Below are 24,774 nucleotides of genomic sequence, written 5' to 3'. Positions count from 1 at the left end.
CCTAACTCGTTTTATGAGGCCAGCATCATCCTGATACCAAAGCCTGGCAGAGACACAACCAAAAAAGAGAATTTTAGACCAATATCCTTGACAAACATTGATGCAAAAATCCTCAATAAAATACTGGCAAACCAAATCCAGCAGCACATCCAAAAGCTTACCCACCATGATCAAGTGGGCTTCATCCCTGGGATGCAAGGCTGGTTCAATATACACAAATCAATAAATGTAATCCAGCATATAAACAGAACCAAAGACAAAAACCACATGATTATCTCAATAGATGCAGAAAAGGCCTTTGACAAAATTCAACAACTCTTCATGCTAAAAACTCTCAATAAATCAGGTATTGATGGGTCGTATCTCAAAATAATAAGAGCTATCTATGGCAAACCCACAGCCAATATCATACTGAATGGGCACAAACTGGAAGCATTCCCTTCGAAAACTGGCACAAGACAGGGATGCCCTCTCTCACCACTCCTATTCAACATAGTGTTGGAAGTTCTGACCAGGGCAATTAGGCAGGAGAAGGAAATAAAGGGTATTCAATTAGGAAAAGAGGAAGTCAAATTGTCCCTGTTTGCAGATGAGATGATTGTATATCTAGAAAACCCCATTGTCTCAGCCCAAAATCTCCTTAAGCTGATAAGCAACTTAAGCAAAGTCTCAGGATACAAAATCAATGTACAAAAATCACAAGCATTCTTATACACCAATAAGAGACAGAGAGCCAAGTCATGAGTGAACTCCCATTCACAATTGCTTCAAAGAGAATAAAATACTTAGGAATCCAACTTACAAGGGATATGAAGGACCTCTTCAAGGAGAACTACAAACCACTGCTCAATGAAATAAAAGAGGATATAAAGAAATGGAAGAACATTCCATGCTCATGGGTAGGAAGAATCAATATGGTGAAAATGGCCATACTGCCCAAGGTAATTTATAGATTCAATGCCATCCCCATCAAGCTACCAATGACTTTCTTCACAGAATTGGATAAAACTACTTTAAAGATCATATGGAACCAAAAAAGAGCCCGCATCGCCAAGTCAATCCTAAGCCAAAAGAACAAAGCTGGAGGCATCAGGCTACCTGACTTCAAACTGTACTACAAGGCTACAGTAACCAAAACAGCATGGTACTTGTACCAAAACAGAGATATAGATCAATGGAACAGAACAGAGCCCTCAGAAATAACGCTGCATATCTACAACTATCTGATCTTTGACAAACCTGACAAAAACAAGCAATGGGGAAAGGATTCCCTATTTAATAAATGGTGCTGGGAAAACTGGCTAGCCATATGTAGGAAGCTGAAAGGGGATCCCTTCCTTACACCTTATAGAAAAATTAATTCAAGATGGATTAAAGACTTAAACGTTAGACCTAAAACCATAAAAACCCTAGAAGAAAACCTAGGCAATACCATTCAGGACATAGGCATGGGCAAGGACTTCATGTCTAAAACACCAAAAGCAATGGCAACAAAAGCCAAAATTGACAAATGGGATCTAATTAAACTAAAGAGCTTCTGCACAGCCAAAGAAACTACTATCAGAGTGAACAGGCAACCTACAGAATGGGAGAAAATTTTCGCAACATACTCATCTGACAAAGGGCTAATATCCAGAATCTACAATGAACTCCAACAAATTTACAAGGAAAAAACAAACAACCCCATCAAAAAGTGGGGAAAGAATATGAACAGACACTTCTCAAAAGAAGACAGTTATGCAGCCAAAAGACACATGAAAAAATGCTCATCATCACTGGCCATCAGAGAAATGCAAATCAAAACCACAATGAGATACCATCTCATACCAGTTAGAATGGCAATCATTAAAAAGTCAGGAAACAACAGGTGCTGGAGAGGATGTGGAGAAATAGGAACACTTTTACACTGTTGGTGGGACTGTAAACTAGTTCAACCATTGTGGAAGTCAGTGTGGCGATTCCTCAGGGATCTAGAACTAGAAATACCAGTTGACCCTGCCATCCCATTACTGGGTATATACCCAAAGGACTATAAATCATGCTGCTATAAAGACACATGCATACGTATGTTTATTGCGGCACCATTCACAATAGCAAAGACTTGGAACCAACCCAAATGTCCAACAACGATAGATTGGATTAAGAAAATATGGCACATATACACCATGGAATACTATGCAGCCATAAAAAATGATGAGTTCATGTCCTTTGTAGGGACATGGATGAAATTGGAAATCATCATTCTCAGTAAACTATCGCAAGGACAAAAAACCAAACACCGCATGTTCTCAGTCATAGATGGGAATTGAACAATGAGAACACATGGACACAGGAAGGGGAACATCACACTCTGGGGACTGTTGTGGAGTGGGGGGAGAGGGGAGGGATAGCATTAGGAGATATACCTAATGCTAAATGATGAGTTAATGGGTGCAGCACACCAGCATGGCACATGTATACATATGTAACTAACCTGCACATTGTGCACATGTACCCTAAAACACAAAGTATTAAAAAAAAAAAAAAAGAACATTCAAAAAGGAAAAAATGGTAAAAAACCTATTTGCCTACTTGAAAAAAAAAAAAGAAAAGACCGAAATGTAGTGACTGCTGAGTGACCAAACCTGGCCTTGACCCACGCCTCATGCCTCCCAGGGTAGAGAGTGGGGTTGGTGAAGCCAAAGGCAGGTTCATTTTTTGGGTCAAAGGACATTTGTGTGGTCCCTGGGCTTCTGGGCTATCTCAGCCTATGATGTTCTGTCAGCCACCAAACATAGGACATGAAAATGGATTTGTTCAAGTGATTCCAAGCCTTGGCACCTTTTTAAATGAGCAAGTGACACAGTGCCAGGCAAGACGCAACCTCTGCAAATGAATTAATTAGACTTTCAAAAAGAGCAAGCAGGCTTGCAGTGGTGTTTTATTACACAGTTTTCTAAGTGGTAATTGAAAAAGAAGTACTTGCTTTTAAATTCCCTCCTTAAGGTGTTAATTGTAGCAGGGAGGGACTGGGGAGACAGAGAACCCTCTGTAAAGTGAATCACTTCCTCACTCAGGACCTGATGGGTACAGAGCCTTTTATGCTTGTTTTGGGAAATTGAAGGAGAAGAGCAGGTCACAAGGCTGGCCGTGAGAGCTCCAGCCATTGTTGTAATAGAGAAATTTTAAACATGCTCCTACAGTGCTCTGCTTCCAAACTACTACAGATCAGAAGGCTAATATGAATCAAATTTTTAAAAAGCGCTGGACTTTATCCTGCCATTGCCTTTTGGGTAGCCTGCCACCTGTCTTCCAGTTCCCTCCCTTCTCCCTTTCCTTCCATCAAGAAAACCTAGTCTCTGGGCTACTATTCAACCCAATGCTTCAAGTTCTTTAAGATTTGCTGAGTAGCTACAACATATGAGTCATTCCAGAGCTACAGCAGTGAATAGGATAGTCTGTCCTCCTAGAAGATGTAATAAGGGGAAGACAGGCATATGCCTCGAGTCTGAACAGATTCATGGCCCCCGTGGTATAATAAATAAGAAAATGCAGTGGAAGTGATAAACCACGGAAGATGAAAGAGTTATGCATGTCACTTTTGGCCTACCTAGGGTTAGGGTCAGAGTTGAAAGTTATGAAGAAATCATCCAGTCGAATCCCTTCACTAATGCTGGCCAGACACGGTGGCTCACGCCTGTAATCCCAGCACTTTGGGAGGCTGAGGCAGATGGATCACCTTAGGTCAGGAGTTTGAGACCAGCCTGGCCAACATGGCAAAATTCCATCCTACTAAAAATACAAAAAATAGCCAGTCATGGTAGCTGGCACCTGTAATCCAAGCTACTTGGAAGGCTGAGGCAGGAGAATCACTTGAAATTTGGAGGCAGAGGTTGCAGTGAGCTGAGATTTCGTGCCATTGCACTCCAGCTTGGGCAAGACTCTGTCTCAAAAAAAAAAAAAAAAAAAAAGGCCGGGTGCAGTGGCTCACGCCTGTAATCCCAGCACTTTGGGAGGCCAAGGCGGGTGGATCACCTGAGGTCAGGAGTTTGAGACCAGCCTGGCCAGCATGGTGAAACCTGTCTCTACTAAAAATACAAACATTAGCCAGGCATGGTGGCAGGCGCCTGTAATCCCAGCTACTCAGGAGGCTGAGACAGGAGAATCGCTTGAATCTGGGAGGCGGAGGTTGCAGTGAGCCGAGATCACGTCATTGCACTCCAGCCTGGGGGACAAGAACGAGACTTTGTCTCAAAAAAAAAAAAAAAAAAAAATCCCAAATCCCTTCACTAATGCTGTAGTGTCCCTGGACACCTGGGATTGCAATTATGTAACATCAGTAAGAGCGTAGGTCCTAGTGCCAGGTGACAGTTTGAGTCATGGCTCTAGCACATGACCCTGAGCAAATTACTTACCCCTTTTCTGTGTCCCTGGGTCCTCATCTGTAAAATGGGGATGATAATAATACCCATCTCTTAGGTTTTTCATGAGAACGGAATACATTTTTATACATGTAAAGCACTTATAATGCAGCCTGGCACATGGGAAATGCTATCTCTATTCAAACTGGCTGAAGGACTGGTAGAGCCTCACAGAGGAGAGGGGTGATGGAGAGGGACTCACGGGAGCCTCTGAGGGGTGGCAGAGGACTTTAGGAGACCTAGCATAGGACCAAGCCATGCAGGTGTCCAGCACAACAGGCACACACACATTACCCTGACAATAAGCCCACTCACCACCCAACCTCACTTTTGTACAAGGGAAAAAGAAGAGGAGAAAAAGGAGCCGGGATCAAATGAGAATTTATATCAAAGGCACGGAGGAAAAAAAATCTGGCAATGACCATTTATCTGAAAGTAAGTAAGTTTTTTTGCTATGGACACAAGAGAGCTTAAGAGCTAAAGTCCAGCTCAGTTGCAGAGAAAAAGTTCTATTTTGCACAACTGAGTTGGTGGCTGAAATTCATACCCAAGAAGCAGATCAGTGAAATTGCCCCATGTCTTGCTCACTACATTCCTGCTTTCTGTTTCCGCAGCTGCTTCCTCTGGTCATTGATGTGTCAGCTCCCGCTGTGCCTCAGCCCTGCTGCTCCCCGGAAGCCCCGCCTTGCAAATCACAAAATGTACCCAGCACTCCCTCACCCAGCCTGGGTTGGCAATGGCCCCACAGGACACATGGGAATGATGATCTTTAAGTCTCAGATGCCTCATGAATAAAGTGGATGTGATGGTGCCAAATCTGATTGAAAAGTGGGGAATCAGCTGACCTTTCCCAGGGATTAAAGCATCACCTGCTGTGCAGAGGTTTTGTGATACATTAAGGCGGTAGTGCATGTAGGGTACCAGGAGTAACATTATGTTATTTTAAACAACAAAATAAGTGCTCAGGAAACAAATCATTATGTTGTAATTATTATTTTGTTCCTTTGGTTCTAAGATCTCTGATGTTGCGAAACACATACACGCGTGGGTTTCTATGAGGGCGCTTCCATGGAAATGAATGTAGAGTTGTACATAGGAAAGCTGGGAGAGATGGGGGCAGCTAGGAAGTATTCTAGCTAAACATAAGAACAGCCTGGAAGACCAGACATGGTGGCTTATGCCTGTAATCCCAGTGTTTCAGGGGTCTGAGGAAGGAGGATTGCTTAAGCCCAGGAGTTTGAGGCTGCAGTGAGTTATAATCATGCCACTGCACTCCAGCCTGAGCAACAGAGCAAGAATCTAAAAGTAAAAATAACAAATAAAAAAACTGCCTCCATGAAGTTTCAAAAAATCCCATTGTCCAGGGCACTCCACGACAATTACATCAGAATGTCTAGGGATAGGCTCCAAACATGAGTAATTTTTTAAACCCCCAGGTAATTCCAGTGTGCTGACAAGGTTAGGACCCAGCTCTGCGGTTTAGATCTTTGCTTCTCAAAATGTGATTGTGGACAAGCAGCATCAGCAGCCCATGGAGGGTGTTTGTTAGAAATGTGAAGTCTAATTTACATTCTCACCAACTACCTATTGGGTACTATGCTTACTACCTGGGTGACGGATCCATACCCCAAACCTCAGCATCACACAATATACCCATGTAGCAAACCTGCACATGTACCCCCTTGTATCGAAAAGTTGAAATTATTTTAAAAATAAATAAGAAATGCAAAAATCTCGGGTGTTAACCCAGATCTACTAAATCAGATCTGCATGGGAACAAGTTCCCATCCTCCTAGGTTTTTCGTGAGGACTAAATGAGCCTATGCATGTCAAGGACTGTTGCAGATATGACCCTGCTGGGACATGGGAGCTGTACTCTCTGTGGCTGGCTAAGCTTTGGTGATCCCTGGGCCTCGGTTTCCTCTCTGATAAAACAGGATGCTGAGCTAGACGATCACAGCCCTGGCATCTGATCAGTCTGTGGCCTTCTGCCCAAAGCAGCCTCTGATAAGCCATGGTCCCTCCCCCACCCCCGGCCCTGGCTGGGATCCCCAGGGTGTCCTGCTGAGGAGTCCAACCCAGGAGCGACTGAATCTGGCAAGAGCTAAAAATTAATTCCCTTCAAATCAATAATTTGCAATTAAGCACAGAAGACACTAAAGCCAAGGGGGGCTGGCTTCTGGAGAGAGGACAGCTGAGCACTTCAAGTCTTTGGAAATGAGAAGTGGGGGATGCCCAACCAGTTCCAAGCAAACAAATGAACATTCGGTTCCATTGTTTATGAGGAAGCAAGCAGAGGGACTTAAGTGGTACTTGAAGAGTGGGGGAAAAAAATCAAGAGATTATATCAGCAGGACTCAAAGCCAGGAGCTAATTTACTCTCAGCAGCCCTCTTTGCTCACACACTTCCCGTGGCTCGGTGCCCCCACCCCGCCATGCTGGGGCCCTCTGAAGCCTTTACAACAGGGCTTCACAGTTTGCTGGCTTCAGGCAGCACCCAGCTCATGAAAGAATTGGAAGCCTGCCTGGGTCCCCGTCCCATCCTCAGCAGCAAGTGTCAGACCAGCCTGGGTGAGCGCCAGGCGGGCAGTGCCAATGGGGAGTGCAGATATGACAGAAGCAGAAGCTCAGTGGAGCCAGGATGGAGAGGTGGTTGCTGCTCCACAGTGATCGCTGCAATCTGGGGCCCAGAGCCATCCCACAGATCTCCAGAGATGTAGAAATTCTTGAAACAAAATAGAAATGTGTTTAATTTTAGAAGTAAATGGATGCCATGCAGCCCTGGGAGGTGGAAGAGGCAAAAATACAGTATAAAGAACCACAGTTCTGAAAAGACAGGAAATTCAATGTATAGAGATTGTAAAACCAAATGCTGCTTTTTTTTGAGTTTCCACAAACCACAGTAAAACAAGGAAGGGAATGCCATTTTTTCCTCCCATAACAATTAAAAAATGACTTGCCTATGAGTCCTTAATAAGTCAAAGCTAAACTCCTTGCCAGAAAGGACAGGGAACGGAATGATATCTATTGAAGACCTACTGAGTGCTGGGGTCTAGGGGCTTTAAAACAGCATCTCATCTGGTCCTCACAGTCCCATCTGGAGGTAGATTTTAGTATTGCCTTCATTTTACCTGGGAAGAAATTGCCCTGGATTGATGGCTCAAATCTGAAATAGGAATTGAGTTCCACTCTATGGAAAACACTCATCTGAAACATGAAGACAGACACAAAGAACTACAAGACACCACTCCTACTTATGCTGTAGTTGGGAAAGCAAAATTCCCAAAGCAAAAAAGGTAACATCATCTGGCAAGCGCCACATGGGTAGAGCTGAAAAGAATAGTGGCATAAGTGTGAATAGGGAGAGATCAGCCAGGACTTGAGTGGACAGAAAGACAGTGCACATTAGGGTTGAGTGGACCTTGAAAGAAAACATGGTTTGAAGGGTGAAGGGGAGGAGAAATATGCCAAGTGAAGGTAGCAGCTGGAACAAAGTCATGGGAATCAGGGTAAACTGGATCTGTTAGATGGTATGAAGACCATTCATGATGCATTTTTCTTTGAGGATGTTGTAATAACCTGGAATAAAAAGAATTGGCCCTATAAAGTTGTTGTCCAAATCTTTTTAATTGTGAAAGGAAATCTAAACCTAGGATATAATAAGGAAACAGAACTATTCAGTCATCTGACAATTATTTGCTTGTCTTGGGCCAAGACTCTAGGGCACAGCTGCTGACTTGGCACATTGTTAAGAGCTCAACCTCCTGCAGAAAACATGGGACCAGGTTCCAGTCTCTTAATAGGTGATACAGAACTACAGACTGAGACTCCCACCCACCTATAACTATGTCAGATCATGGTGTGCTGTGCTGTTCTCCTAAATGTAGAGCTAGGCTCCGGGGAAGGTTTCAAGCATCTCATTCTAGTCCACTGGAGTTATTTCTGTGAGCACCCCTGGAGAAGAGCCAGATGTACCACAAATCAACTTTACATACTGGCCAAGCCCAAGTCATTATCCGAAGAGAAAAGAAGCAGGAACCAGGAAGAAGCTGAAACACTCTATGGGAGAAGTTTTGTATCTCTATTCTCTGTGTGGGGTAGAGAGGAGGCTGGTTGAGACTTCTCTTTTCTCTTCTTCCTCCTCCCTCTGGAGCAAGACATTCCATCTCCAAGGAGGAAAAAGTCTGGTCTGGATTGTTTAAATTCCAGAACATTGTATTGGATGGAGCACTGTTCTACTGGGTGCAGCGCCTAATAGATCAAAACATCCCAGGGCACATGAGTGCTGTATCTTAATACCAATGCAGCAGTCACATGAGCTATCCCAGGTTCAAGGTCCGTTCATTTTTTCTCTTCTCCTTCTTCTTCCCTCCATGTCAGAATGGTAAAGATCCCTGAACTGCTCTGAGTGGTTCTATTTTCCCTATTTATATTCTATTTTCGCTCCCCTTTGGATGCACACTCTCTCTTTCTCTTGGGTAAAGGAGTCCTGGGAGGGACAGCATAGGCCAACTCTACTCTCATCACGGAAGCACTTAACTCTGTCTCTTCGGGGCTCCTTTTTGCTGAGTCTGACTTGTTTTTCCATTGCAGATGTAACGTTAAGACTTATATTTGGCTGTGGAGAGGAAAATACAAGAGTTCACATGATTTATTTATTTATTTTTATTTATTTAGAGACAGAGTCTTGCTCTGTTGCCCAGGCTGGAGTGCAGTGGTGTGATCTTGGCTCACTGCAACTTCCGCCTCTGGAGTTCAAGCAATTCTCCTGCCTCAGCCTCTCCAGTAGCTAGGATTACAGGCTTGTGACACCATGCCCAGCTAATTTTTGTATTTTTCGTAGAGACGGGGTTTCACCATGTTGGCCAGGCTGGTCTCAAACTCCTGACTTCAAGTGATCCACTCGCCTCGACCTCCCAATTATTTCTTTTTGAGGCTGTGTTGCCTTTCCTGGTATAGGGGAAACTGTGGAGGGGACTCAGCCCAGTTCCTGGAGTCCTACGTCGGGATAGGAAATGCTAAGCGGAGTCTTACTCACTGCCATGCTTTGTCTCACCATGCACCTCCCTCCTCTGAGGAAGACCTAGTGAGAAGGAGAATTACCTAGACCAAGGCAGGATTCAAGTATTTCAGAGTACCCTAGGCAAATATAACGGTCACTGCTTCCTAACCCAAGCCCTTAATAAGACTCAGTGTCTGGCATGCAACACTCACCTGAAATCATCAACTCCCTGGGAAATAAGGAAAATTGGAGGTTCTATGCAAATCCCCTCTTCCAACTTCTCACCCCCTTCTGCGACTGAAGCACACACACAGACGTGCACACACACAACGCGACTCTACACAAATTAGATTGAGACGTTTTCTGGAAAAACAATCCATGGTTCTGTTTCCATGGAAGCAGTCGCAGGTCCCCAGTGGCAGCAAATGGCAGGCAGACGGCGGTGAGGGAGCTCGCGGTGCCGCTCTGGGCCCGCTCCTCGCCGCCCAGCTGAGCAGAATGCGCGGCAGGAAAGTGGGAGGCAGCGTTGAGCTGCACCAGAAAAACTAGGCCTCCAGGGAGACAGTGAACCCCAGCTGTGCCCCCTCTTTTGGGGCAAATGTACATCTGGGCACTCTGGGCACGGGTCCAGCCAATCAGCCAGGCTTATCCTCCCACAGCTTCTCACAAAAGCCTGCTCGCTCAGAGCAGATGGCAGTGCCAAGACGGAGGCTCCACAGAGATGGAGGCCACCCATGGGGCTGGCGCTGCCAGAACGTTGCTGCTCCTTGCAAACGCCCTTTGTCCCACCCCCATCTGTAAGGCACCCTGCTTGCCTCAGCTCCTAAAGTGAGTACCCCAAATGTGGTTCGTGTCCTATGAGTGGTCCCCAAGGTGATGTGAGGTGGGGCATTCATGAATATTCTCTAAAAATTTTAAGTGACATATTTATTGTAATGTGTGCTCGAGGTAAAAAAAAAAAAGGGAGACTGGGCATGATGGCTCATGCCTAGTCCTAGCACTTGGGGAGGCCGAGGTGAGAGGACCTCTTGAGGCCAGGAGTTCAAGACCAGTCTGGGCAACACAGGGAGACCTCATCTCTACAAAAAAAAATAATAATTTTTTAAAATGAAAATAAACACAGACTCCAATTTCATTAATAGTATTGCTTAACATAAAACTAAAGTATATGTTTAAATAAAATAAGACCATTTTGAGGCATTATGAAATAAATGATAGGATGGATATTTCACAGATACAACTAAAGAATGTGACAATTGGGTGTGAATAAATAAAGATTGGGAAACCTGTGTTAAGGAAAAGATTACAACGTCCAATGTCCTCTTTTAGAACTGCACAACCTTCCAAGCAAGAGGAAAAAATGCTTGAGGTGACAGCTACAAGATCAGGGCTCTGGAAAGGGGACCCCACAAAATTCTCCCTTGGGGCCAATATATTGGGGGTTCCCTTTGCCTCCCCTAGTTGACACCCAATGCCAATGCCCAGCACACTTTGCTGGGGCTCCCAAGAGTGGTGTCGGATAGGACACTCAGCTTGTGGGGTTCTGTTTCATACTGACCCCAAGCCTACCCTAAATCAATTTTCTGGTAAGCAAGACCAGACAATGCAGAAGGCCCACTTAGAACCACGACCTTGGAGCCAGCTCTAAGCAGCCAGCAATGTGCTCCTTTCTCCCCAGCCACACCCTGGCTGCTCTCAGCATTTAAGACTCAAATGCAACTTCTACGAAGAGGGTACCCCCACCCCACCCTGCCCAAACTGCACTTCCCGAGGTCTCATCACCCTAAAATGTAGTCACAAAAGAAGCAATAAAAGTAGACAAGAAGTAGAAGCTTCTAACTCCCTGTTCAAACCCAGGTCTATATTAGCTCCGGCTCCATAACAAAATTCAACAGACTGAGTGCTTAAACAACAAGCATTCATATTCTCACAGTTCTGGAGGCTGGAAGGCTGAGATCAGGGCACCAGCATGACTGGGTTCTGCTGAGGGCTCTTTTTCTGGCTTTCAGACGCAGCCTTCTCTCTGTCTTCCCATGGCACTAATTCTTCAAGGCCACGAATCCCTTCATGAGTGCCCCACCCTCATCACCTCAGGTAACCTAATTATCTCTTAAGGCCCCACCTCCAAATACCACCACACTGGGGACTACTGTGGTATTCCTCAAAACAGGAATTTTGAGGCCACACAATTCAGTTTATAGCAACTGCTTTAAAGCTTCAGGAGAAAAAAGTAAGAACTGGAGCATCAAGTCCCCACTGTAAGCTACAGTTGGCCCTCCATATCCATGGGTTCCACATCCAAGAATACAACTAACCTCAGAAAATAGCGGCCAGGCATGCTGGCTAATGCCTGTGATCCCAACACTTTGTGGGGCTGAGGCAGGAGGATCGCTTGAGCCCAGGAATTCAAGACTAGCTTAGGCAACATAGCAAGAATCCATCTCTACAAAAAAATAAAAATAAAAAATTAGTCAGACATGATAGCACATTCCAGTAATTCCAGCTACTAGAAAGGCTGAGGCAAAAGGATGATTTGAGCTCAGGAGTTTGAGTCTGCAGTGAGCTATGATTGCACCACTGCACTCCAGCCTAGGTGATAGAGTGAGAGAGACCCTGTTTCTTAAAAAATTTTTAAAATAAAAAATAAATAAAAAAAATATTCGGCCGGACGTGGTGGCTCATGCCTATAATCCTAGCACTTTGGGAGGCCGAGGCAGATGGATCACCTGAGGTCAGGAGTTTGAGACCAACATGGTGAAACCCCATCTCTAGTAAAAATACAAAAATTAGCAGGGCATGGTGGTGCATGCCTGTAATTCCAGCTGCTCAGGAGGCTGAGGCGGGAGAATTGCTTGAACCTGGGAGGTGGTGGTTGCAGTGACCAGAGATTACACCACTCACTCTAGCCTGGGCGGCAGAGCGAAACCCCACCTCAAAACAAACAAACAAACAGTAAGACAATTAAAAAAAAAAAAACAATAACAACAATTTACATAGCATTCACATTGTATTAGGTATTATAAGTAATCTAGAGATGACAAGGTATACAGGAAGATGTGCGTAGATCATGTGTAAATACTACATCATTTTATACAAGGGACTTGAGCATTCTCAGCTTTGGGCATCCTGGTGGGGAGGCCTGGAACCAATCCCTCATGGATACAAAAGTAATCATACTTGTGACTGAATCTATCTAAATTCACTACAATTCTATAAGGCAAGTATCATTTTTCCCATTGTATAGAAAACCATTTTAAGACTCAAGATAGGTTAAGTGATTTGGCCAGGACTCTACCCAAATCTATGTGACTCCAAATCTTGTTCTAGTTCATCACTCAGCCACCCCCTTTTCCTGGTCTTCCTCAAACTCCACGGTGTCCTTCTGTGCCTCTTCAGGCCCCTCCCTACTTCCTCTGTGCATGTAGTCAGAAGGGGTCCCTAGAGAGCCCATCAATCTGAACCCCTGTAAAAGGCCATTTCCTCATAACACACCCTGAACATCTGTAAAAACAATTTCTCCTCAAGCTCACAACTCAACCTCATAATAAAAACTCAACATCCAATAGAGCCTTAAAAAAAAAAAAAAAAAAAATCCTCATGGCATTTTAACTCCTAGAGGGACTTAGTGATGTTTATTTCCCAGTTATTCTGGGAAGATGCTTGTCTCTTTGGGATAGGGTTATCTATGAGGCACTGGGATTTTTCTTTTTTTACACTGGGAAGAGTTTGTTGGTGTTCAACTGTATAAACTAGATCATGCTGCTGTAACAATCTCCAAATATCAGGCATTTTAGTTTATTTCTCACTCACTCAAAGTTGGCTCCAGGTTTAGGCAACTTTCCAGGCAGCTAGCCTCCTGGTGTTAGTTGACATTCCAGCAGCTTCCATCCCTTTCTCTTCCAAAATAGCCCAGACAGTAGAAGACAAGACTGTGAAGAACTGCACATCAGCTCATGCTGCATTGTCCAAAGCAAGTCAGATGGTCATGCCTAACCCAAGGGCATGGCAATATACAACCTTCCAGGTTCCAGGAGGGAGAAGAGAACCAGAAATATGGGGGAGATGAACTGTTTATCTGCCACACTGCTGAGAGGCTGTCCTCTCATCCACAAGTGCAGGGAGAAGCCTCATTGTCTACAGGACTGCTCGTCTAAGAGTCAAGATGAGAGTCTGAGGCCCTTCTTGGCCATTTCTTAGCTATGTGGCATCATGGAAGTTGCTTGGCCTCGCTGAGGCTGCATTTGCTCATCAATGGAATGAGAAAAACGCTGATTCTGCCAACCTCACAGGGTCATTGTGGTAGAAAATTCAAAGTAGGCAATTAATGGGAGTGTTTCTCCACAAAAATGTGTTACTCTTAAGTGGTAGTTTTTCAAGTCATCTTTTCCCTCGTGTGGAAGGCAAAGAATAAAAACAACAAAATCCTAACTAGTTTCAGGCATCCTGAGTTCATATCCTCGCTCTCCCCTCTCTAATAAAGCCATCTGATCTCTGTAAGCCTCAGTTTACCCATCTATCAAATGGGTGGTGATGTTGGTCCCACCTATCCCTATATGAGACATTGAATGCAAAAGCACTGTATAAACTGTAACAATCTCTACAAATGCGGAGAATCTTTATCCGCCCTTCCTTCTTGTACCTAGAAGGGATCTCTCCCCTTCTATTCACCTTCCAGTCATTCAACTTCTCAACAAGGTCTCCCACCCTTCAAAGGACCTTTATTCAGGCTTAATCCCTCTCCCTCACACATGTGCTTAACTTTCTACAGCATCTCTTCTTCGTTGACCATCAGACTTCCTGAAAATAAGGCTACACCTATGCCTGGTCTCCATTCCTACCTTCCATTGACGCTCCAGACACTTCCTATTTAGCTTCTGCCCTATTTGTGAAGAGTGTTTTTTAAAGGTTGCAGAATCTCTCCATGAAGTTTCTGTGAGTCTTACATGTCCTTGACCTATCTGCAACATTTGACAGCAGGGACCACCATCAAGCCCCACCTAATCTGACTCATTCTACATCCTATCAGCTCTATTCAGGTCCTGCTGGTTGTCTCTATAACACGTCTCTGTCTTATTAATTCATTCACTGAAACTTTGCTTATGCCCATCTTGGACTTTCCTCACTAGCCCACTTGCATGTTTTAATGTTTCCATTTGTTACTGGCTTTACTCCTGAAACAGCTCTCATCCATCTCTTCCTCTCCATCCTCATTGCTCCTGCCCTGCCCAAGCCCCCAGTCATCTCTGGTGTGAACTTGCTCCTGTAGCTACCTGACTGGTTGTTCTTCATTCTGCTATAAAATGAGAGCATAATATTTTATCTATCTACCATCAAGGCTTATTGTAAGAAGAAAATTGATCTGTAAATTTAAAGTAGTACTGCTGGGCACCTGGTATTTATTAAATATAGTTCCTTTCCTTCTCCCTGATTAAAACACTGTCTAGTTTCCTTTCCAGGATTTGATTGGTTACCATTCACCTGTAAAAAAAAAAAAAAAAAAAAAACACCTTTCAAGCTTCTCTGTTTTCTTCAAACTCTGGTCCAAATATCTCTTTCCAGCGTCATATTTAGGGACTCTCACACCACTTCCTCATGTCCCTATCTATGAGACTATGCAGTGCTCCCCAAAAATGCCGCCCACCTGTATCTAGATTGCACTCTTTCCTCCATCTGAAATTTATTTCTTCTGTTCTCTGAGGAAAAAAAAAAATCCTTTTGTCCCCTCCGCATCTCGATGTAACCATTAAATCCCGTACAAAGCTTTCTCCAACCCAAAGCTCCTACTCTCAGGAACAAATCATTCCTCATTAACTGTATTTTCCTGCACTTGATCCCAATTTCTGTGGAAATGTAGCATTGGTCCCTTCTTACTAGAGTTACTGTGTGACTTGGAGAGTGAGAATAGAGCCAGGCTACCCATAAGGAGACAATTCACTGAAATGCATCACAGGAGGCAAGGGGGCCTGGAAACAGAAGAGCAAGGTAAATGAGATAAGAAGGCCACACTGAAGAGGAGCAGGAGAAAACAGGTCGACAGCTCAGGGGTAAATGGAGTATTTTCTGCTAGAAGGCCGGGGTCACGGGGGGAACAAAATGGAAAGTGGAAAGGGATTAGTGAGAAAGGAATCTGCCAATTGTGAATGAAGTGGTATTCATCCCTGATTTCTTGTCTGCCTATTAAATAATGTCATATGTGATTTTTGCTGTTAATTAAAGATCCTCTCATAACTAGAGTTTGCCAGCCCATGCCTGCAGGGAGGGGGTTAGACTGTCCACTGCAATGTAGATCACGCTAGATGGGCTTCATGGGCTAATGCTAAGTGAAGTAAGATCCCTCCAGCCAAGGCTCCTGCGAGAGGGCAGATATGTGAGTTGAGACTGCTTTAGCCTGTAAGCTCCCATAAACAAACAGCAGCTGAAATGATAAGGGGTTTATTTCTCTCACAAAGCAATATCAGCATAGCATTCCAGGGCTGGAGTGTGCCACCGAGGAACCAAGCTCTCCCCTCTCTCTCTCTTCCAGCCTTGGAGAGGGCTGCCAAGCTCAAGCCCCACACTCACAACAGGGAGGAGGAAGAAAGAAGAAAAGAGGCCTCACTTCTGTGGTGTTTCACCGACAACAACTGCAGCCAGAACACAGTCACTCCAGACTGCTAGGGAATTTGGAAGGCGTGTTCGGATCTTTCCAGACTTTATATCCGAGAAAAGCAAATGAAGAGTAGACTGGAAGTGTAAGCTACCCTACATCACTGCCACGGCTGGCTTGAGACAAATTCTAGGATTGCCTGTCTTTCCTCTATGTTCTGCGTCCCCTGAATACAGGGGTACTGGTTTAGTAATCACAAAACAAAATAAGCAACACCAGAGACCCAGTGGTAGGTATTAATGTTCAATTAAGTATTTTTTGAGTTAACATCTCCTTGAAGGAAGTTATGGGAATTAGTGCTCTATAGGTAAAATTTCATGGCCAAGATGAGTCCTGCTGAACAGAGAATGTTCCTAAAAGCCACTGAGCAAAGCTACGGTGGAATCACTATTTCAGTGGGGATTTATTTCTACCTAAGCCTACTTCTAAAGAGATTGAGATCATATTGCATGATTAAAACAATCTATGAGCCATGCCACGTAGAACGACAAGTATCAAAGAGGGGGTATATGTCGCTGCAGATTCTGGACATTAAAATAAATGGGATCATGGGAGAAGATGAAAAAAGTCAAATACATACCAAGAAGTCATGTAATAGAGCTTGATGTAGGCATTAAGATTCTTTGACAGACTGTGGCCCAACTGAAGCCAAGCTGCTGGAGTCTCCCCATTAAAAACCTCCAGAGCCATAGGAAGATACTGAACACCTAATTCTTTTTTGTGCATCTTCCCATTGGACCCTCCTCAGGGATTTAAGCAAGTATAAACAGCTACTATGCAGAAGGCATGGGAATAGGCAATTCCATGTGTCTCATCGCATCTGATTTTTGAACCAAGAGAGGGATTGGTAAAATTAATTTTAGTTCTGCAACTGGCCTGCCTGGATATTATACCAGGAACAGGCCTGGAGTAAGAATGCAAGAAAGGCTGCCTTGAAAGAACACAACAAAATATTATCTTGTGATTATGATAATTTTATAAAGTACTTAACTTTATAAAGTATTCACTCACACTGTCATATTTGTCATTCAAAATAAGTATTGAGCAGTTTTCTGGTGATTGATGAAAAAGAAAGGAAAAAGTTAATTCCTACCAATAATGAGCTCAGAGATGAAAGAAAGAAAGGAAAGAGGGAGAGAGACAGAGAAGGAAAGGAAAGGAGAGAAAGAAAAGAAAAGAGGGGAGAGGGGAGGGGAGAGGGGAGACGAGATGGGAGACGAGAGGGGAGACGAGGGGAGATGAGGGGAGACGAGGGGAGAAGAGAGACAAGAAGAGAGACGAGACGAGAAGAGAGACAAGACGAGAAGAGAGACGAGAAGAGAGACGAGAAGAGAGACGAGAGAAGAGACGAGAGAAGAGACGAGAGAAGAGACGAGAGAAGAAAAGAGAGAAGAGAAGAGAGAAGAGAAGAGAGACGAGAGAAAAAGAGAGAAGAGAAGAGAGAAGAGAAGAGAGAAGAGAAGAGAGAAGAGAAGAGAGAAGAGAAGAGAGAAGAGAAGAGAGACGAGAGAAGAGACGAGAGAAGAGACGAGAGAAGAGAAGAGAGAAGAGAAGAGAGAAGAGAAGAGAGAAGAGAAGAGAGAAGAGAAGAGAGAAGAGAAGAGAGAAGAGAAGAGAGAAGAGAAGAGAGAAGAGAAGAGAGAAGAGAGAAGAGAAGAGAGAAGAGAAGAGAGAAGAGAAGAGAGAAGAGAAGAGAGAAGAGAAGAGAGAAGAGAAGAGAGAAGAGAAGAGAGAAGAGAAGAGAGAAGAGAAGAGAGAAGAGAAGAGAGACGAGAGAGAAAGAGAGAAAACTGCAGCACAGTGGAATGTGCTATGGAAGCTCAGGGTAGGAGGGGCTGGCTCTCCCTGCTGTTATCAAGGAGGGAGCTTTGGAGTTCACAGAGACATCTGAGCTGCAGAAAGAAGTAAGGAGAGGCCACCCAGATCCAGAGACAGAGTAGCAGGCCGTAGTTATACAGTTAGGGGTCAATGTGATGTCCCTGTATCCTTTTATGAAGCTTTCTTTGTAAACTTTAAGCTTGAAGCAATTTCTGTCCTCGCAACCAAATGACTCCTGATTACAACAGCTCTGTAGGCATCTCCTGTTTCTTGGCAATCAGACAGAAAGCCCCGTTCTCTAACAGGATCTGTGAACCCTGGATTCGCCTGCTTGGCTCCTTTATCTGGCCCTTTAACCTTTCTAATTGGTGCTCTCCTCTCTCGTCTCATTGATGTCACCCCCTGGTTGCTATACAACAACAGTCTGGCCCTTATGCAGCCATATTATCATTGCTCTAACACCCCTCTTTTAAAGCCCAAGAAGATAAACAAGATATTTAACTAATCAGATAGGCTAAATCTTACAAATCCACTAATCCACACTAGTCCAAATAGGCTTCTTGTCCCGCTAACTCATGCATAATCAATTATACAAGCAAAAAGCAGAAAATAAAATGCACTCAGAATCCCATTCCCCAAATATAACCATTGTTATCATTTTTAGGGTATACACTTCCAGGCTTTGTTTTATAGACATTTACACACAATTTTCCTTCACAAAAACAGGATCATATCAAAGTAACTACTTCGTAACTTGCTATTTTCACAACTGTATTAGTAATGGTCGTTTAACTACAAGTACCTAGTAGAAATCAACTTCAAGATGGCTAAAGCAAAAACGAAATTAAAGCATCAGATGGAATTCAAGGAAGGATTGACCAGACGGGCAGGGGGAGGGACAAGCCTGGCTTCCTCCTCCTCCTCCTCCCATTCCCTCACTTTTCCTTCATATCTCTCTGAACATCTGCCTCATCTTTCCCCAATAATTTAAAAGTTTCTTCATTTGTGTCTATAGGTTTTAGCTCAGGCCTGATGTTAAATGTTTTCTTAATTCAATTCTTTTTCAAAGTTTACATTTCTCCCCCTTTCAAAGAACCATGTCTTCTATGGTTTTAAATCAATTCTACCATATTTCTGTGTTACCGTTTGTTAACTGTTTGAAACACATTCATTCCTTTCTTCTAGTTTCCATCAGTTCATTTATTGTTTTTCCAGTCTCCGTTATTTTCAACCTCCCTTTTAAAAACTCATAAAAGCAGCTGTGACTTCCCCAAGCCTCCTTCTCTACATGATGCTCATCCTTTCTTACTCAAAGGTGTGGAATTGATGAGGCAGATTGCAGAGATGGCTACTGAGAAGACTTATTGCCCCTGGAGCAGAACTTCTAGAAACACAGGCACAGAATCCTTTGGACTCTGCCAATGCTTTATGATTTTAGAAGGTCCTGAATTTAAAACCAAGAAATGGCCAGGTGTGGTGGCACACCTATAATCCCAACACTTTGGGAGGCCGAAGCAGGTGGATCACTTGAGGCCTGGAGTTCGGGACCAGCCATGGCCAACATGATGAAACCCTGTCTCTACTAAAAATACAAAAAATTAGCCGGGTGTGGTGGCACGTGCCTGTAATCCCAGCTACTCGGGAGGCTGAGGCAGGAGAATTGTTTAAACCCGGGAGGCGGAGGTTGGAGTGAGCCAAGATCGCACCGCTGCACTCCAGCCTGGGTGACAAAGTAGGACCCTGTCTCAAAAAATAAAATATAAAATAAGGAAATGATTGCAGGTCTACTATTTGCCAAACATTGTGCTAGCCACGCTGACATATATCCAGAAAGGAAGAGAGTATTATCTTCATCTTACCAATAAGGTAACATATGGGCAGAGAGCTCACGTGATCTACCCACTTACACAGCTAGTCAGTGACAGAGCTCAAAGGTGGGCCTAGATTTAACTAACCCCAAATTGCATGCTCTTTCCATGACTAAATATGTCCCCCAAACAATTCTGAAAAGAACCAAAATCATAAAGAAAAGCCTCCCTGAAGTAGCACTATCTAAAACCAACAAAACTTTTTAGGATGCTTATATTCAAGATCTCTGGCATCATAGAAGTGGGTATTTTATCTTTATCCATATCCATTTATAGATATATAGATAGCATCTCTATCTATAATAGCCAGGTATTTTTCCATCATCTGTCAAGGTATTTTTCTTGATTTTCTGAGAGATGAGCTATGAGGATGCAGCAGAAGCAGCTGTTTTAGAAATATTGCCTTTTCTTTGTTCTGAATGCTATTTAAACATTGGCAGGGGGCCTCATTAAAGATGAATCGTTGAATTAGCAAGTAGTGTTGTAGCTAGAAGAGACAGCATGTGCTCCTGTGGCGAAAACAGATTTGCACAAAGGAGGGAAGGTTTGGGGGTAGGTGGGGGCAGGAGGTGGACAGAGGATGAAAAGACCCATGACATGGCAAAGTTGTGTGTTTTACCGTGTTCTCTAACCTACCCACCACCAGAAGAAAGCATAAAAAGGCCAAAAAGGGGCCCATGAGCAGCTCCATCTTTCGGATATATGAATTTGAAAAGGAAGCCCTTCACTCTAGGGCAGTTCTGGTTATTAATAATCCTCACTCCCTTCCCTTTATGGTAAATGAGTGACCTGCAGTCTCAGATGACCTAAACACTTGGACACCTAGCCCGGTGCAGTAGCTCACACTTGTAATCCCAGCACTTTGGGAGGCCAAGATGGGAGGATCACCTGAGCTCAGGAGTTCAAGACAAGCCTGGACAACATAGCGAGACCCCAGTCTCTACTAAAAATAAATAAATTAGCCGGGTGTGGTGTTGTGCACCTATCGTCTCAGCTATTTGGGAGGCTGAGCCAGGAGTATTGCTTGAGTCTGAGAGGTTGAGGCTGCAGTGAACTATGATCATGCCACTACACTCCAGCCTGGGCAACAGAGTGAGACTGTGTATCAAAAAAAAAAGACTTGAGTGCCAACACTGCTTTTCAGTTTGAAGTGCCAGGAGTGCTATTTAACAACAATAGCAATAAGAGGTGAATGATTCTAAGATATCCCTTCTCCCCACTCTCCTCCCCATGAGCCCTGTCTTATCTTGGAGGTGGCAAAGAGGTATTGGTAGTTTTATTTCTTTGAATATTTGTTGCAATTTCTACATCATCTCTCATACTTATGATGGCTTCAATTTGCCTCTGGGTTTAGAAATGCAATAGACAAGCCAAGGGGATCTCCTGTGGGGTGAGTGATCCCACCCCAGAAGTTGAGACTCATCCCTCAAGCAATGTTTCACTGGTGTGTCATTTCCCTTGGCCCTCTTCTTTTCCCTGAATTTCTGATGCCTTGTAATTTGGGGAGGGAAAAGTGGAGAGTGGGAAACTGATGGAGGAAGAAGAGGTGAAAGAAACCGGTATTAAGTCTCTACTAATTTCTATCTATTATTTATTATTAATAGGAACCCCAAAGGAGAGAGTTTTATTCTCATTTCTCAGGAAAAACAAAAAACAAACAAACAAAAAAAAAACTGTCAGAGAGAATAACTTGCCCAAAGTTGCGCAGCTGAGAAATAGCCCAGTTGGAACTCAAAGTCACATCTGTTTGACTCCAATGCCTACACTCTCAATTTGCTAATTCTCATAGATAATCATGGCTATGTTACAAGAAAGGATTTGTGTATGAGTCAGTAGCCTAAATTGGGGATCCTAGAAGGCCTTGTCTCCAATGACCTCTCCCCCATGGGGACCTGAAGAAATTCCTGGCATGAATCACCAACAGGAACTCATCTTGCTCCCTTTCCTTAACTCCTGCCATCCCAGCTCCCGGGGCCACTGACCATTTGGGCAGAAAGTACAAAAGAGTCAAGATACAAACAGCCAGGGCCTGGAGAGCAGCTGCATCCCAAACTGTTCTGGTTGCAAAGGTCAAGCTTCCTGCCTTGCTGAACTTCTGTGCTCCAGACCTTCAGCCCGGACTAGGCCCTAACATAGGCCCCTCCCTTCCCAGGCAGGCTTCCTTCCTTTATTTCTCCTCCAGAAGCCTGTGCTCTTGAAGTACAGATGGGGATTGATTTACAAAGGACCGAGTGGGTAAGCTACACTAATATGTGAGTTGAGAGGATGCTGGATGAGGTCCCCTGTCCCCAAACATCTATCACATTGTCTATCATGCAACCTTCTCTCTCCAAAGGTTTGAGACTTCTTTGAAGCCTTTTTCTTTTTTTTTTTTTTTTTTTTTTTTTTTTTTTTGAGATGGAGTCTCACTCTGTTGCCCAGGCTGGAGTGCAGTGGCATGATCTCGGCTCATTGCAACCTTCACCCCCAGGGTTCAAGTGATTCTCCTGCCTCAGCCTCCCAAGTAGCTGGGACTACACACATGCTCCACCATGCCCAGCTAATATTTTTTTTAGTAGAAATGGGGTTTCACCATGTTGAGCAGACTGGTCGTGAACTCCTCACCTCAGGTGATCCACACACTTCGGCCTCCCAAAGTGCTGGGATTACAGGCGTGAACCACCACGCCAGGCCCTTTGAAGCCTTTTATACCAATGAGAATACAGCCGCAAGATGGATCACACCATAGGTTATCATCCAGGCTCTTGGGTCACCAGGATTCAGCTGGGGTCGCTGAAGTGGATGCAGAGATACAGACCAAAAGACAAATTCCAATTTCCTACCAACGTGCACAGAGATGGTCCTGCTGATTACTCTCATTTAAGGTTTAAGCACGAGCCCTAACAAGCGGTAAGTATCCTGCACCTTTCTCAAAAGCAGCAGAAATTACACAGTATCGGAGCCAGCCACCATGGGAGGTTCAGAGTAAATAGTCTGTGGCTGCCGCTGATAAGGCCTTTATATACCTGTGGTCCTTACCCTGAGTCTGCTAACACAGCCTCTTTAAATTAGCAGTGTCAGGGACCTCATGGCCCCCACTCCACCCAGAACAAACCAAAAAGCCAGTTAACATAGGTGAAATATCTGGAATAACCCTGCGTACCGGAAATCTGAAGACCTCCAACAGATGCAACTCCATTCATCCCCTCAGACTTCTGGCCTTGAGCTCTCTACTTCTCAGGCCAATGTCTTCACTTTTGCTCATGCATTGAAAACATCTGCCTGTCCTCTAATTCCCTCTTTTCAGGTGGCCTAATAGCTAACTGCTGCTTTCACTGGGCCCCAGGTGCAGACAACCTGGAGTCTGCCACCCCCTAGAATCGGTTGCCCTGGGGAGTCACCAAAGACTCCTCTGGCACTGTGTTTCTTTGTTCATATGTTGTGATGTGATGTCCTCACCAAAAGACATTTTGTAAAGGCATCTCGAAGGACCTCCCTGCTCTGAGCTTCCCCCCGCCTTTAAACTCACTGGCCTGGCCATACCATTCGAATGGTAAAATGAAACAATACACCCTGCTGTCCAAAATCGACAGAGCTGAGTGGAGTCTTTGCTCTTCCATCTTTATTAGCTGTGTGACCTTGGCCAAGTTCACCTGTTTGAGTCTCAGTTTTTTCATATTTAAAATAGGAGGATACTACAAAGTGCACAGAAGCAGTATGAGTCTTAAATGACTAATGTACAGAAATGCATCTATCCATTTATGCCTGGCACACGGTAAATAATCAGTCAGAGTGTCCTTCCCCTAAGCCCCAAGCAAAAATTGGCTGCCATTTCTACTGAACAATGGACCCAATTAAATTGGTTTATTAGCCCAGCTGAATTAATGCACATTGTCAAATCAGAACATCAGCACAACCTGCAAACAATCAAGAAGCATTTTTAAGAGCAAACTGCATAAGAACTTGGCTATGGTTACGGAGTAGAAATAGGTAACCATTTGTCACCTTCTGTAGTTAGCATAGAGATGCAAACACCAAAATGGTCTCCTTTTGAAAACAAGTTATAGAATTAAACTTATACTTTGACTTTTTTTTTTTTAACACAAAAACCATTTACTTCGCTGTGTGGCATCACTGACTGTTGCTTTAAATTTCTCAGTGTTTCAACTGATGCTTGGTCTTATTTTTTAAAATGCAACCAACTCATTTTCTGTCCATAGGGAGAAAGGAGCAGAAAAGGGCCAAGTGCCTGGAAAGAAATGCCTGGATATTAATCTCCTCTCTTTAGAGATTTAATACTGCACAACTTTATAGCCAATAATTAGTCAAGGTGCTGCCTTAATCAGGAAATACGGGGAGAAGGACCAGTTCATGATTTAAACGAAAAGGCTTTACCTATGACCAAAAGCACTCCAGGACCAAGACCTCACTCCAGGACCAAGACCTCGCTCCAGCTGCCGGGTTGTGTGGCTCAGATAAAGAACGCATCTCTCCTAAACTGACGTTGCATGACATGTCTAAATAGACAGGACTTCGGTTAAGGAGGTTTTGTTTCCTACTGTTCTGTACCTCTGCCTTCCCTGTACTTTCTCCGGTTAGGTCATTAAAAAAAATTGTACCAAAAAATGTACTAGAAACTATTGATTTCTGTTGTGCTAAAGCCCCTGACATTCTGGCGCGATGAAGATATTGCTGTGGACCTTGTGAGCTTTCTCATACTTCTCTTCTGCTTATGAGGGTCTCTGAGGATGGTATTAAAGATATTGTAGTTCCCACTTTCTGACTGTGGGATATCAGCAGGGTCTCTCCTGTGTAAAGAATAATTATCAGCACTGCTGTTACCTCTAGTAAGTGTGTAATTACATGCTCGGTTTTGTGGGCTCTAGGCTGTGCAATTTTAAATTATACAATGTCAAATTCTCTCTCCCTCCCTCTCCCTCTCTCCCTCTCTTTTTTTATTTGAAAGGGGAGGTGGGTAATTTTTTTTTTTAAGAGACAGAAGGAGGAGTGAGTGTGGGAGCCTTTCCATCCACACCAGCCGAATCGACAGTGTGGTAACCA

At 44.0% G+C, this 24,774-nt stretch overlaps 2 long non-coding RNA genes across 2 annotated transcripts in view; one reads left to right on the top strand and one right to left on the bottom strand.

Moving 5' to 3' along the window:
- The window catches only part of LOC129060930 (uncharacterized), a 182,429-nt gene extending 172,684 nt beyond the window's left edge, over positions 1–9,745 (bottom strand). The window contains exon 1 of the long non-coding RNA XR_010141076.1: positions 9,615–9,745. This is a non-coding gene — a long non-coding RNA (uncharacterized LOC129060930). The remainder of the gene's footprint in view (positions 1–9,614) is intronic.
- A 43-nt stretch (positions 9,746–9,788) lies between these two features.
- On the top strand, positions 9,789–24,352 carry LOC134761914 (uncharacterized). The gene is made up of 3 exons (XR_010141075.1): positions 9,789–10,230; positions 15,926–16,277; positions 23,934–24,352. It is a non-coding gene; the product is annotated as an uncharacterized LOC134761914 (long non-coding RNA).
- The last annotated feature ends 422 nt before the right edge of the window (positions 24,353–24,774 follow it).

This window comes from Pongo abelii, chromosome 7 (assembly GCF_028885655.2).
Source record: "Pongo abelii isolate AG06213 chromosome 7, NHGRI_mPonAbe1-v2.0_pri, whole genome shotgun sequence".
Taxonomy (NCBI): Eukaryota; Metazoa; Chordata; class Mammalia; order Primates; family Hominidae; genus Pongo; species Pongo abelii.
The sequence above is the reverse complement of the archived record's forward strand: the minus strand, read 5'-3'. Positions and strand labels throughout refer to the sequence as shown.